A 15,197-nucleotide genomic window follows, 5' to 3' on the forward strand; every position below is an offset into this window, starting at 1 on the left:
TTGTAATGTTTTAGCACCAAATGATCTCCCACAGAGGTACTAGTCACAAGCTGGCTGCCAGTGTAAGGAGATGTTTCTACACACACTCCTTGCACACACACCTTCCACTCACACCAACAAGGAGACACGTGCAGGTGGGGTCACACGCTGACTCCAGGGCAATGGAAACAAGACAGAGGCACAGGGCCACACGACTTTAATGTAGTGCATTCGTAGAAAAGGCCAGCTTCCGCTCCCAGGCGTGCGCTTGTCCTCAGATTTTAATGTCATGATTTAGATGCAGACGTTATTGCCTAAATATTATTCTATACATTTCCATCAGTGTTCAGGAAAACACTTGAAATTGCTACTTAATTTACACCATAATGACTGGGTTACAGCTTTAGCTCATTGGCAATTTTGGAAGCAATATTTTTGAAAGCTATGGATGTCCCTGATAGCCGCTTGAACCGGACCCCGTTCAGAGAGAGTCTTGGCAGCTTACACACCTCCATCTCCCACTGCACCATGTTCTCCACATGCCCGTCGCCCTGGACACAGAAGAGCAGGAAGCGCTCCCTGGGCTGGTAGTCACAGTTATTGGCATCCAGCACTTTGCGGATTTCCCGAATCATGTCGCTGGGATCCATGGAGCTAGTGGTTTTCATGCTCCAGGTGAAGCACAGGGAGCGAGGTTTTGCTTCTTTGTTCTCATCCTTTGGCTCTGCATGGACATTGCGACTTCTTGTGAGTTTTTATTTTGAGACATTAAAATATGTCTTAGGCAGCTGCCCATTTTGTGCCTCAGCAGCAGCAGCAGCAAGCCAAGATGAACAGTGCTCATCTTTAAATGTGAAGCATAAAGGAAGAAAATTAATGAGAAAGTAGGTTCAAGTCCTTAGACCCACAGAAAAGCTAGACGAGCTTCAGAGTTCTTCATTATCATATTTACAAAAAAACACAGAATACAACGTGCTACACTCTTTCATTCTAACATACCTGTTAGAAAAACCAAAATCCAGAACACAGACAACACCAAAGGCTGGTGAGGATATGGAGGAACAGGAACTCTCATTCATTACTGATGGGAATGCAAACTGGTACAGCCACTTTACCAGCAATCACGCTCCTTGGTTATCTACCCAAAGGAGCTGAAAATTTATGTCCACACAAAAACCTGCACAGGGATGTTTTTGCAGCTTTATCCATAACTGCAAAGACTTGGAAGAAACCAAGATTTCCTTCAGTTGGTGAATAGATAATTAAACTGGTATATCCAGACAACAGGATATTTTTCAGCACTAAAAAGAAATAACCCATCAAGCTATGAAATGACATGGAGGAAACTTAAATGCATATTTCAAAGTGAATGAAGCCAATCTGAAAACTACATTCTATACGACTTCAATTAGATGATGTTCTGGGGAAAGGCAAAACTATCAGCAAAAAAGACTGGTGATTATGAAGGGTTTGGGGAGAGAAAGGGATAAATGGTAGAATCAGAGGATTTTTAGGGCAGTGAAACTACCCTGTATATTATAATGTGGATACATGTCATTGTGTATTTGTCCAAACCCACAGAATGAACACCACCAAGAATGGGCCCTAAGGTAAACTATGGACTTTGGGTGATAATGAAGTATCAATATGGGTTATTAATTCTAACAGTACTCCTCTGGTGGAGGATGGTGAGAACAGGGCAGGCAATTGCATGTGTGAGGGCAGGGAGCATATGAAAATTCTCTGTAACTACCATTCAATTTTCTTGTGAACCTAAACTTCTCTAAAACAATAAAATTTAAAAAAAAAAAAAAAGAATTTGGAATCCAAATCTCAAGGATCTGAAATTACTTCCAGGGCACCGAAGCTGGGAACTCAAATCACCTGACTGCTGCACTGTACACAATTTCTTAATTTGAAACCAAACTCATTTGTTAAGCCATAAACAACCAGAAAAACTTTTCTGATCACAGAGTAAACAACAGGGGTAGCAATTAGAAAGTATGAATAACTTGACCCTTGAGCCTAAATTGTTCAAGATTCTGTGAGTCTACTGGTTAAATCTGTTAACAAGTCATGCTAATTTCTGGGCATGCTGAATGACAGGTAGCATGTCATACTCATTCCTATGTCCCCAGCACAGCTCCTGGTTTAACAGCAGGTATTTGGTAAGCACAGGGGGGAGGGGAGGAGGAAGTTTATTAGATTTTGCTATGAAAATAAAGATAGCCAGTCACGACAAAAGGATGATGAAGGCTTTAGTGCGACTTGTCTCAGCAGTCCCCTAATCTTCACATCAAGACCATCACCAGTGGGGAACACACTGGTGTTTTCAGACACTGGTGACTTCTAGTCATCTCCAAAGGATATAGTTTAACTTATAGTCATTTCAAACCAGCAAAGTGTCAATGGTTGAGGATAATCATTGCCATTTGTTTGTACCATAATGACTTCAGTAGTTGTGTGTGTTGGTTCCCAAGTTGACCACATCCCTGAGGTAAGTACTATTATCTTGCTTTACAGATGAGGAAAGCAAAATCATAAAAAGTAACTTCTTCAAGATCACAGAGAAAAGCAGTAGCACTTGGTCTCTACCTTATGATGTATACTGCCATTCATTCATTCCCTTGACAGCTTCTATCTACTAGTAATTGAAAAGATTCATCAAGCACCAGCTTTACCATCAAAAGTTTTTTTAGCACAGAGTTATACATGCATCCAACTACCAACCACAAGGCAGAATGAAATAAGGCCCAACTAAAAGCATAAGCAGTAGTGCTGGAGGGAAGTGATTAATTCTATAAGCATGAGAGAAGGCTTAGTTGGGACCCTGAAGGAGCTTATCCTTCTCCCAAGGCCAAGGACAGTGGGAACAGCAATTTCTTCTGAGGGAAGTCCATAAGCATGGGACACCCTAGGGACAGAGCCAGTTGGTGATGCTGGACTCCAGAGGAACCAAACAAAATGGTATGATAGCAAGATAGAGCCCTTGAACTTCAGAATTCTGGAAACAGAAAAAAACTTTATAAGCAGAATGAATCAGGTCCCCAAAACAAGGCCCACACAAAGCATGGCACTTACGGACTAGCAGTATAGCTCAGTGGTAGAGTGCTTGCCTAGCATGCTAGAGGCCCTGGGTTCCATCCCCAGCTCTGCAAAAACAAGACAAAACAAAAACCACAGCACTCCACAAACATACACTCTCTTCTACCTACCTCTCAACCTTCATGTCCTCACCTGGCTGATGTCAAAACTAAAATACAACAGGAGCTGCTTCTTCAAACCCGCTTGGGTGCTGAGTTGTGTCTTTTCTAGGGTCAACAGAATTACATCTAAAGATCCTGGCTAAATCTGCTCCTAAAGCTGCATTTTAAAGATGTTTGACCCTCAAACACAACTATTTTCAAAGTTCCCATTTAATTGCCCTAGGTTTCCACATCATCAAAATATCCTGAATAACAGATCAATTCTAATCCAGAAAGAGCTGTGAATATATAGGAAACAATGGACCAATAATCCACTTACTAAGTCTTTTATCTTCAGCAATTTGGGGGAGCAAAGTTTCTCTTTGCTAAGAGTAGCAGCTCAGAACGTGAGGAATGTCAAATTGTGTAAAATGAATTATTTATGAGTAATAAATCATAACTTAGCATCATGTTACACCTATCCGAGTTATAAAGTAAGGAGTTTTTCAGTAAGCCACTGTGAGGTCCAAGCAATAGCTTAATTAGGTGTGGAGCCCTGTTACCTCAGTCCTATTCTTCCACCTGTTTCCTCAGCATTTCATGTTAACAGGAACAGAGTCAATGGATAACCACAGATGGAACATTGGGAAGGGTTATCTCTAGGGTAAGAAATAGCTACACAAGATGGAGGAAGGGAAAGGGACCCACAGAGGACACTGTTTGCTACTTAAAACTTTAGCACTATTTGACTTAGATCATGATCATATATTATTTTGATAAACAAAATTCATCTTAAAACGCATGCAAATTTAACAACAAAATACAACTAATGTGTGTTCATCTCTAGATACAGTTTCAGCAAGGTCATGGAGATGCCCAACATTAGAAATCTCTCTAAAAGCAATGTACTATGGCTAAGACAACATGCATGCAGCACAGATGACAATACTTATGTTTAAATGGCATTCAACTGTGAGAAGCATGACCCAGGTAACCATCAAGTAACGCTATTATAAGTGGAGGTCTATTTTTTATAAAACACACACTCCGTGATCAACATCCCATTTATATATCCTGTGCTATTTTTATCAGAAAAAAGGATGAATCACTGGTTAAAAAAAAAAAAAAACAAACTAGTTTAACCTAATAACAGAAAACTATGTACAAAGTACCAGAGGGTAAAACAAAGAAGTTGTCAAAACAATTCCCAAACTCAAGGAACTCAGTTCTTCATTGCCAACAATGCCCACCAACTCTGATTAGCAGAGAAGGGATTCACATAGGAGTTGAGGGTTCTCTGAACTGGTGGAAAGATTGGCCAAACAAGCTTCAGAAGCCAGCAGAATCAAGTGAGGCTGAATGCTGAGAACAGAACTGAAGGCAAAGGCCAGCTCAATCCAGTTACAAGGCCACCACTGACTGCCCAAAACCAAGTCATCCGACTCCTGACTGAGCACCTAACCAGATGCAGCTGTCATCTCCAACGCCAAGGAGAACCTCAAAATGCACTCCTGACAGACTCAAAGCCCCAAGCAAGAATTGCAAATTGATTTTGCTTCAGTTATGTGCCTTAGCCCTGGCTGCAAATATCCAATTTCCTCCAGCCTTACAAAGCTTGAACTCCACTCCCACCAAGATGCAAATGGCACGGGTGTCTCCAAACATGAAATGGGTTCAAATCTTGGAAACCAGAAAATAAAACAAAATGAATGTCACCATGGTGGGAATATAGAATACACATGAAAAGTCAGCAACAACCTCTGACAAATGAAAAACTTTTAAATGAAAAATCTCTATTCTTGCCAGGTGCAGTGGCGCATGCCTATAATCCCAGAGGCTCAGGAGGCTGAGGCAGGAAGATGGTGAGTTCAAAATCAGTCCAGTTGCTTGGCAAGGCACCAAGCAACTCAGTGAGACCCTGTCTCTAAATAAAATACAGAATAGGGCTGGGGATGTGGCTCAGTAGTTGAGCGCCCCTGAGTTCAATTCCCAGTACCAAATCTCTATTCCTTATAAATTTCCCTTCTACCTGAATTCCTAGATTCTTTCAGTCCTCCTATATACAAGTGTATTAATCCTTGAAATCATTTTTAAACAGGTAAGAATAATGAGGTCATGTAACAGTCAGTTTGAAAAAGAAACAATTTTAGTTCTCTCATCACCCAAAATCCTCAGCTATAACTATTTCTCCACTAGAAGAATTCAGAGTCTCTTCTTTACTTATTTCCAAGGAAGCAATAGACATTTAGCAGCAGTGGAAAAAAATGACCTTCAATTTTCACCAAAATATTAAAGCTATTCAAATATCTCACTAATGCTGAACAATGGAAGACTCCTCTCAGGACATAAACACACGCTCCCTCTCTCTAGAACTGTACTATGCGTACAGTAGCTACTGGCCACATATCACTACCCAGGACTGAAAGGTGGCTAGTCCAAACTGAAATGTCTTATAAGTGTAAAGTACACAGTGGATTTCAAAGATTGCACATAAAAAAATAGAATGTGAAATATCTCAATAACTCTTATATTTCATTACCAAATGTTGATAGAACATTTTGGATATATTAGGGTAAATAAAATATATCAATAAAATTAATGCAGTTTCTTTTTTAATGTAGTTTCTAGAAAGTTTTTAATTATACATGTCGCTCACATGTGTACCTAGAATTATATTTCATTTCTATTGGATAGCCCTGGTCTAAAGACCCAGGATTCATCCGGTTCACTCCTCCTAAATGATTAGCCAAGTAACACCCACAATGACCTGCTCCCTCCCAAGAAGGCTGCGGCCACTCAAGGAAACTACAGGGCTTGGAAACCCCCAGAGAGTTCTGCTCCAGGGCTGAAACCCAGAAGGAAAGCAATCAAAGAGAGGTTAGGGGAAAGTCTGCGATTCCTCTTTCCTGATACAAATGAACAAGTTCAGAAGGAAAGATACAGCTAGAAAATCTAACAGTTTGCCTTTAATGACCAAATATTTTGGCTTTCTAGCTCTCAACAGCCACATGTACCATAGAGTTAAGATTATTTCAAATGAATGTCCAAGCAAATATAGACCTTCCTCCAAAGTGTGGTTTCTCCAAATCACTGCATGGATAGCCCAGAAGTAAAGTTCACCCTGGCCCTCTGTTTTTGCATACACCGGATATCCATTGATTTGCCAAATTTAAGTTACATCAGTAATTTCTAAAACAGAAGTCAATAATCAGTTTTTAAGGATGGATTTAATTCATCACAGGAAAAAAATCACTGAATTCTTCAGAGCCTTGAGCAAACTATGAGAAAACCCTCTGACTTTACCTCAACACAATTAAAAACATTATGACCTTGGCTCTCTTTACACTGTTTTCTCAAGGCTATAGCTAATTAGACCTTGTACAATCAAAATCATGGCTGCTTCCACCAGTGTAAAGACTAATACTGGTAAAATGCAAATACCAATGAAACTCAAATACACTACCAAAATAAAGATGGAGCCCTGAATAACAATGTACCGGGAGGCAATGTACTCATTACTTTATTCATAAACCTTGACTGCCCATCTATCTGCTCCAGGCAGGCAGGGTCCTGAGTGCTGGTGACACAAAACATAAGAGACAGTCCCTGCTCCTGATGGGATCACAGTGTGGCTGGTGGGCTGGGGTCGGGGGTAGGGAAGTGATAAAGGGGAGATACTTGTAACCAAGGGGAAGACATGAAGGTGATGAGGGACCCAAGCAGGGAACTTCCACCTCCTCCAGAGTCAGACTTCAGGGACAGCAGAATAGCAACCGAAATGCCTGGTGGTTCCAAACACAAGTGGACCAAAGGTCCCTCCTCATCCTCCACAGTCAGACCTTAGAAGAAAAGGGGTCCCTCAGGCCAGTTTCTGTCACTCCATGAGCTGAGCAGGACAGACCCTGCATCCCAAGAAGTGGGAAGCTACCAAGTTGCTAGGTTTTTGAATTTAGGTACCAAAGGTGAAGAATTCTGTGTTCTGCATCAAATGCCCATTCTCCAATCTGGGTTTATCATCAATAAAGCTAATATTTTGTTTTCTGTTTGATATCTCTCTCTCTCTCTCTCTAGTAATTAGAGAAAGCAAATCAAAACTATCCTAAGATTTCATCTCACTCTAATTAGAATGGCTATTATCAAGAATACAAGCAACAATAAGTGTTGGCGAGGATGTGGGGAAAAAGGTACACTCATACATTGCTGGTAGGACTGCAGATTGATGCAACCACTATGGAAAGTGTATGGAGATTCCTCAGAAAACTCGAAATGGAGCCACCATTTGATCCAGCTATCCCATTCCTTGGTATATACCCAAAAGACTTAAAATCAGCATACTATAGTGATGCAGCCACAGCAATGTTTATAGCAACTTAATTCACAATAGCTAAATTGTGGAACCAACCTAGGTGTCCTTCAGTAGATGAATGGATAAAGAAACTGTGGTAAATACACAAAATGGAATATTACTCAGCCTTAAATAAGAATAAAATTGTGGCATAAGCAAGTAAATGAATGGGGATGGAGAATATTGTGCTAAGTGAGATAAGCCAATTCCAAAAAACCAAAGGTCAAATGTTTTCTCTATAAGTAGATGTTAATACATAATGGGGAGGGGTAGGAGTTTAAGGGAAGAATGGAGGAACTTTGGATTGGGCAGAGGGGAATGAGGAAAGGGGAGGAGCAGGGGGTAGGAAAGAGTGGAATGAGATGGACATCATTACCCTATGTACATGTATTATTGCATGAATGGTATACAACCAGACAAATGAAAAGTTGTACTCTATCTACAATGAATTAAAATGCATTCTGCTATCATGTATAACTAAATAGAACAAATTTAAAAAAAATTAAAAAATGGCAGCAGAGATTTGCAGGTGCTGGCTTTGAAGACTTCAGCAATGCAACAAGCCAAGGAATCCTGGAAACCACCAGAAACTGATGGAAGCAAACAACAGATTCTTCGCTACAGCCTCTGAGGAAATGGTACAACCTGTGATGATGGACCTCAGCCCAGTGATACTGATTTTGTACTTCCAGTCTCCAGAACCATGAGAAAATAAATTCTAATTTCTACCAAAGAACTGTTGTAGTAATTTGTACAGTAGTCACAAAAAAGTAATGCTGTCTCTCCAATTCTTCTACCCTCTTAGTCTTCTACTAGTTCCTTGTCACCTTCCCACTCCAAAATGAGTCTCCAAATTCTGTCCTCTGCCCTCTCCCCTCCTGTCTTAGTCTGCTCAGGTTGTCATAACAAAATGTCAGACTGCATGGCTTAAACAATAGGAATTTATTTCTTACAGTTCTGGAGTATGAAGTTCAAGATCAAGGTATATCATTAAGGATAATGAGGTGTGTTTGAGGGCTCTCTGCCTGCTGTGTCTACACCTGGCCATTCCTAAGAAAAACAGTAGAATGTCATGTCAACTTGATCTGACAATGTAGATACTCTGTAATATTTTAAAAGGTAAGAAGTAGTAGAAAAAATATAGAAAATGACAAATAATATCTGAAAGTATGTGAAAAATTCATAGGAAGTATATGAAAAATAAAATCCACTTATATATTCATATATGAACATAGGAAAGTAATGTCCAATTCATTCTGCTGTTTTTCCTATTCCCTTCCCTTCATTCCCGTTTGCCTAATCCAGTGAACTTCTATTCTTCCCTCCCTCACCCCATTGTGAATTAGCATCTACATATCAAAGAGAACATTCAGCCTTCAGGGTTTTGTGATTGGCTTATTTCACTTAGCATGATAGTCTTCAGTTCCACCCATTTACTGGCAAATACCATAATTTCCTTCTTCTTTATGCTAAGCAATATTCCTTTGTGTATATGTACCACATTTTCTTTATCCATTCATTCGTTGAAGGGTACCTAGGATGCTTCCATAACTTAGCTATTGTGAATTGAGCTGCTACAAACATTGATGTGGCTGCATCACTATAGTATGCTGGTAGAGGAAAAAATACACTCACACATTGCTGGTGGGACTGCAAATTGGTGCAGCCATTCTGGAAAGCAGTATGGAGATTCCTCAGAAAACTTGGGATGGAAACACCATTTGACCCAGTTATCCCCCACTCCTCAGTATATACCCAAATGAACTTATCTTATTCAGCCTCATCTTTTGTTGTCTCACCTAAGGTTACTGAGTAAGGTTTTTAAGCATACAAGGAGCTATAGGATAATTTTTTTAAAAAATCAATAAATTACCACCAGTTTTGACAATCCTAACACCTTATTACAATTATGGTTGAAGCTTCCTGCACATTCTTCCTTGATCCTTTGTCTCTGACCATCCCAAGATAGTCACTCTTTTGAGTTCAATTCATCATTCCCATCCACAACCAATATACTGTATTGTTTAAGATTATACAATTGTTAGTCTTACAACTTATTTCATTCCTTAGCATTGGTTTTCATATTCATCCATGTTAATTGTTCTACTTCTCCAGCTCTCAGCTAGGCACTACTGTCCTTAGGTGCATGTTGGACATTTGTAGGGTTGACACTCTTTGTTACAACTTCAGACGGAGGATATCACAGCACTTAGTTGGTGGGAGGGAGCCAGGGATCTTAGTATCCTGAAATATTCAAGATAGTCATGCACAGTGAAGATCCTTCCCTTGTTCCATAACTCAACTCAGATAACTCAAAAGATACTAATTTATATGAAAAAAATTATCTGAGCATAGAACTCTATACTGTTGAGTTTTTGCTTCATTCTGCCTAGTTTTAAAGGATCATCAATTTTTCCAGGAATTTAACTACCACATAAATCATGAGAAAAGTACATTTAGTTTTATTCAAACCTCTACAGTTATAAACCAATTCAAAAAATTAGGTCATCAATGGTCACTCCACACAAGGTAATGAAAACACACCACAAAACATTCATATTAGCCTATTCTTGTAGCTGTTGCATTCATGATGATTCTATGTACGCCTACCAATACTTCTACTTAGCCCTGTTTCAAAATGTCATGCAGAGGAAATTGTCAACAGTATGACTCTTCCTGCCTCTCAAATCCAAAATCCATTCATTTTATGCATGTGTCAGCAGGTAAGCTATATCTATCAATATTGTCATACCATCTTTTATATATTTAAATATGCTTTTTACCAAAATTACCTTGCTTTATTTTTCCATTATATTACATTTAGGATACGATACTATTTTTATAAGTGGTGTGTATAGATAGTAGTTCAAGATTGTAAAAAGGTATGATAAAATATTGGTTGTAAAAAAGGTACATTAGGTCTGAGAGAGCAGAACAACGCTGCTAAAGATAGAGTCGCTGTATTAAGACAATGCAGTATGTCTTTCAAATTTCCTATTAACAGACCTCTGTCTCCCTCCTAGTTTTTTTTTTTTTCTGTTACAAACAAAAGTGCTACCACAATCTTGTCTATTTCCTCACCCACACAAAAGTTAATACTTTGTAAATATCTTGTGCACTATTTTTTAAATTTCTTTTTTAGTTGTCAGTGAATCATTTATTTATTTATTTATATGCAGAGCTGAGAATCAAACCCAAGGCCTTACACATGCCAGGTAAGTGCTCTACCACTGAGCCACAACTCCAGCCCAATATTTTACATGGTGCTTTCCAATGCACAAAATTGTTGGTATGCTTAATAAAATGTATCCATGTTTTCTTTCATACATAAGAGCTCTCAGCATCTTAAGAAATCTTTCTTTACCTTCAGGTTGTATGGATAGTCTCTTATTTTCATCTACTTAAGTTCTAAATCCTTACTGTTCAGGTTCAGCTTCTGTGTGTGGCCTCTTTATTTTTACCTTGAGGTAAGTCTCCCTAAGATGCCCAGGTTGAACTCCTGAGTAGCTGGAATTACAGGCATGTGCCACCAAACCCAGCCAAGTTTGGTTTCTTAATTCACATGGATTTTATATTTGTATACATGGGAGGCTGAATTTATTTTCTTTATTTCTAGATAGCCAGTATATTGTCCTGGTACCATTATTCCCTCCCTAATGTATGATGCAGCCTCATATCTACCCAATTTCCATAACTGAGTGGTACTATTTCTGGACTCCCTAGTCAACTTCCTTGGTCTATATGTCCCTAAAAATATCACAATCTCCACTGCTCTAGTTTTAGAAGTTCTGACAAGAGCATGTACCATGTTCTGAAAAATTACCTTATCTATTCTTAGTCTTTTATTCCTTCATATATTTATTGTAGAGCTCACCAACTTCATTAAAAAAAAAACTATTAGAATTCTTAGTAAAATTACAGGTTAATCTAAGGAGAAATGTTGCTTTTATTACATTGCCTTCCTAATTGTGAGCATGAGGGTAGAGTTTCTCGACCACCGCACTAATGACTTTTGGAGTCAGGTTACTCTGTTCTGATAGAGGCTGTCCTGTGCATTGTAAGATGTTCAGCCCTCTACCCATGAGATACCAGGAGTCCCTCCACTCCCAAATGTGACAACCAAAATGTCTCATGAGGAAGAAAGAAGCTGCCTGGGAAGGGAGGGAAGTACGGAGGCACCCTTGATGGAGAACCACTGGCTGGGAGGAAAGTCTTTAATGGTCTGTGACCACTGCAGTGATTTTTCTTTAGTGGTCACAGACCACTCAGGTCAATTTTCTTTTCCCTTGAGCCAATCAGAGCAGGTTATTATTCTAGGAAACTATGCATTTCACCTAAGCTGTCAAATTTATGGCATAAAATTATACAAAATAATCTCAGTTCCTAATTTTTTTTCTTCATTATGTATTATACCTCTCATTTCATTTCTAATTACCTTTCAGTCATTCATTTTCTTTTTAAATTACTCTTATCAGAATTAAGGCTGTTTTACTAGACTTAAAACAATGGCTTTGGTTTTACTGAATTTCTTTTTTTTTTCTCTTTTCTTACTTTTTTCTAGTTGTTGATGGACCTTTATTTATTCATTTGCTTATAGGCAGTGCTGAGAATCGAACCCAGTGCATCACACATGCTAGGCAAGTCTCTACCACTGAGCCACAACCCCAGCCCAAGGTTTTACTGATTTTCTTTCATTTTTGCTTCCTTAAATGTATCATTTAAGTGTATTCTTAAATGTATCATTTCTTTGTAGCTGTTACATTCATGACATCTTTACTGTTTCTTAGCTTCTTGTTTTAGATAGTTTTGTTTATCAACTTTCAATTTCTCATTTTAATTTCTAAATAATTCTTAATGTTTAAAATAATTTTCATCCTTCACTACTCAGAAATGTGCTGTTTTATTTCCCATCATATATAGTTATATAAGAGTATTTTAGCTAAATTCAACTTCAAATTACCATTGTATCATGATCAAGGAACATTGCAAAATAAAGATTCCTAGAAAATTTAATGAGACTTCCTGATGATGGAAGGTGTGACACCATATACACGTTCGTGATGTTGAAGCATATTTGTTGGATGCATGGTTCCAAATTGACCCATTGGGTCACTGTTCTTTAAACTGACAGTTACCAATCACTATTGGGGCATAAAGTCAATTTGATAGGTTATGACTAGCAGTTTTTAAAATGAGAGAGGATAGAAATTATCAAAGTGAACATATTTTTTCACATTTTAACAACTCTGATATTGAGTAGCTCACACAATGAGCAGCATGATATCATTTAATGGCAGCATTTTTATTTCCTAGTAACACCAAAAAATCATATCACATCATAACCAAAAGTGTCTTAGATATGATGACATAGAGTAAGTATACACATAAGTTTTCTAAGTCACATATGCATTTCTTACCATAGATAGCAGTCAAAAACGTTGAAACACACTGAACTATATAAGTCAAACCTTTCATGTCTTCACTAATTTTTTGGTCTTTTCTATCTAGTAGTAGAAGAGGTCTATGAAAGTCTACAGTTAAAATTATGATCTATTCATTTATACCTATAATTCCATCCTTTTTTTCGGTTGGCGGGGGTTACCAGGGATTGAACTCAGGGGCACTCGACCACTGAACCACATCCCCAGGTCTATTTTGTATTTTATTTAGAGACAGGGTCTCACTGAGTTGCTTAGTGCCTCCCTTTGCTCTCGATTCTCCTGCCTCAGCCTCCCAAGCCCCTGGGATTATAGGCTACCCCACCACACCCGGCTTAATTCCATCCATTTTTGATTGGGTGCTCTGAGGCTTTGTTGTTTAATATTTGCAAGTGTTTTTATGTTCTGGGTAAAATGAATCTTTTATTTCTATAGTAACACCCTTTATGCCTAATAATGCTTTTAGTCTTCATGTCTTTTTTCTCTGATTGGTATAGCTACAAAAATGTTTACTAGTATTTATTTCTGACTTTTTTTTGGCGGGGGGTAGTGCTGGCACTAAACCCAAGGCTTCAAATTCAAGACGTCATGCATGTTAGGCAAGCACTCTACCACTGAGTTACACCCTTAAGCCCCCTTCTCTTTTACCTGGTTTATATAATCCATTTATACTTTCTGTAATTGAAGAAATGTTTGGTTTTTTCCCTACGTTTTACTGTGCAGAGTATATACTTTTTTTCTGTGTCATTTACTTCACTTTTGTCATCTACCTAATGAGGTAAGTGCTCTAACTCTTTTTTCCTTCCATGATTTGAATGGTATGTCCTCAATCCTTTCCATCAGTCTCCATCCAGTCTCAGATGCCTCTAAAACATTGACTATTTTCCATTCCCTCTCTTTGTGCTCTTGGAATTCTTAATTGTTCATGTTGGAACTTATCCTGTCTTCCATGTCTCCTAGTAAACAAGAGAGAGAAGAATCACTTTGTTGTACGTTCTATATTTTGGTTCACTAGCTACGTCTGGTTTTTGGTTCGCTTAGCATATTTTTCATTACAAAGTGTTCTCTGACACTTCCAGGGAAATATGGCAAGATGGTTCCTCACATTTACTTTTGCTTCTTCTAAACATCCCACTAAACTAGGAGATGAGGAATTTTTTAAGAAGACAAACCCATTAGGAAAAAAGGAAAGAGGCAACAAAAACAATTTTTAGAAGCTACAAAACATATGGGCAAGTGGTAATTGATTTAACAGGCTCCAGAAAGCAAATTCCTAACACAGCAGCATGAAAACAAAAAAAAGCAACCCAATTTATACCTCAGGACACCCAAAAAAGAAGGGGGGAATTGGTAAGACATAAAATAAAGAGAAGATGAGAGTGTTCAAAGTCTTTTTTAAAAAGCAGTTTTCCAAACTGAAAACCCATATGTAAAAGAATGAAACTAGATCCCTCTCTCCCACCATGCACAAAAGTCAAATCATAATGGAGCAAAGTCTTAGGAATTAGGCCAGAAACCTTGCAACTGCTGTAAGAAAACATAGGGTCAACACTGCATCATGTTGGTGCTGGCACCAACTTCCTTAACAAGAACCCTAAAGCTCCAAAAATAAAACCAAGAATCAATAAGTGGGATGCCATCAAATTAAAAAGCTTCTGAAAAGCAAAGGAAAGCATTAAGAGAGTAAAGAGAGAGCCTACAGAATGGGACAAAAAATCTTTGCCAGCTACTCTTCCTACAGGGGATTAATATACAGAATATATAAAGAACTCAAAAAACATTATACCAAAAAAAAAAAAAAACAAATAACTGAATCAATAAATGGGCAAAAGAATTAAACAGAAATTTCTCAAAAGAAGAAATGCAAATGACCAACAAATACATGAAAAAATGTTCAACGACTCTAGCAATAGGGAAATGCAAATCAAAACTACACTAAGAATTCATCTCACTCCAGTCAGAATGGCAAAGATCAAGAACATGAATAATAACAAATGCTCGAGGGGCTGTGGGGGAAAAGTACACTCATACATTGTTGGTGGGATGCAAAGTTGTACAACCACTCTGGAAAGCAGTGTGCTGATTCCTCAAAAAACTAGGAATGGAACCACCATAGGACCCACTCCTTGGTATTTACCTAAGGGAACTAAAATCAGCATACTATAGTGATATATCCACTTCAATGTCTATAGCAGCACAATTCACAATAGCCAAATTATGGTATCAACCCAGATACCCATCAATAGATGA

The 15,197-nt window shown here is 38.3% G+C and overlaps 1 protein-coding gene and 1 non-coding gene across 2 annotated transcripts in view; one reads left to right on the top strand and one right to left on the bottom strand.

Annotated features, from left to right (window-relative positions):
* Positions 1-15,197, bottom strand: part of Tmem163 (transmembrane protein 163) — a 217,434-nt gene that overhangs the window by 184,329 nt on the left and 17,908 nt on the right. The window lies entirely within an intron of this gene.
* On the top strand, positions 3,066-3,137 carry Trnaa-agc (transfer RNA alanine (anticodon AGC)). The gene has a single exon. It is a non-coding gene; the product is annotated as a tRNA-Ala (tRNA).

The sequence above is a fragment of the Sciurus carolinensis genome, chromosome 3 (genome assembly GCF_902686445.1).
Source record: "Sciurus carolinensis chromosome 3, mSciCar1.2, whole genome shotgun sequence".
NCBI classification, from domain to species: domain Eukaryota; kingdom Metazoa; phylum Chordata; class Mammalia; order Rodentia; family Sciuridae; genus Sciurus; species Sciurus carolinensis.